The sequence below is a fragment of the Loxodonta africana genome, chromosome 7, assembly GCF_030014295.1.
Source record: "Loxodonta africana isolate mLoxAfr1 chromosome 7, mLoxAfr1.hap2, whole genome shotgun sequence".
Classification (NCBI taxonomy): domain Eukaryota; kingdom Metazoa; phylum Chordata; class Mammalia; order Proboscidea; family Elephantidae; genus Loxodonta; species Loxodonta africana.
Genome location: NC_087348.1, coordinates 130,534,814 through 130,535,720, shown reverse-complemented (window position 1 = coordinate 130,535,720; position 907 = coordinate 130,534,814). Strand labels below are relative to the sequence as shown.

Sequence of the window (907 nt, the reverse complement as noted above, 5' to 3'; positions counted from 1 at the left end):
TCTTCTACTCTGGGAATGCTGAGTTGGAGCTGACTTGAAGGCAAATGTATTACTTTGTATTTTTATTTGTGTTGAGTTTTGCTGACCTTTTATCTATTGTGGCCCTGTGTTCCTCCCTACTTTGTTTCCCTATGAGACTTAAACAAAAAACCCAAAACCTCTGCCATCAAGTCGATGCCAACTCATAGTGACCCGATAGAATAGAGTAGAACTGCGCCATAGGGTTTCCAAGGAGCGGCTGTCAGATTCGAACTGCCCACCTTTTGATTAGCTGCTGACCTCTTAACCACTGCGCCATCAGGGCAGTTACAATTAGCAAAGGACAAATACCCAAACACACAGCAGCAGAATAGCTGGCTTCACTGATCTGACACTTCATTTTTCACAGATTTCCAATCCCAGCTTACTGTGTTTAGCAAAAAGAGGGTGTCTCTTTTTTATTATCTCTCCTGTCTCCTTTTTAAAAAATAGTTTAGCTTATACTTACCTGGCAGGGGAGATACCGTGATCATGAAGGTGATTTCCCCGGGGCGAGGTTCATCCGTTTCACCCCAGGTGTGCTGACCCCTGTGATTTCTTCACATGTGGGAAACTCGGCTGCATAATTTGTGCTAGTGGGGAACTACGTTTGCACTTTCCTCTGCAGGAAAAACATAACTTAGCTATGTTTTCTTCCTACTTCATTCCTACTTTCTGTGACTGCACATCTTGCATTGATTTTGTTTTTTGGGAAGTAATCTATCTGTTCCTATCATTTCACTTTTGTCACTGTTTTTCTTCTCTGTAATCAGGGATGAGGTGATATACAGAGGCACACCACTATGAGAATAGTTAGGACAAATTAATGGTGATTAAATGTGATCACATGGAAGCATGTTATATTTGATAGTAGGTACACGCCTATGAA

The 907-nt window shown here is 41.7% G+C and overlaps 1 non-coding gene across 1 annotated transcript; it reads left to right on the top strand.

Annotated features, from left to right (window-relative positions):
* The first annotated feature begins 479 nt into the window (after window positions 1-479).
* LOC111752132 (U1 spliceosomal RNA) lies at window positions 480-643 on the top strand. The gene has a single exon (XR_002787135.2). It is a non-coding gene; the product is annotated as a U1 spliceosomal RNA (small nuclear RNA).
* Window positions 644-907: the final 264 nt, after the last annotated feature.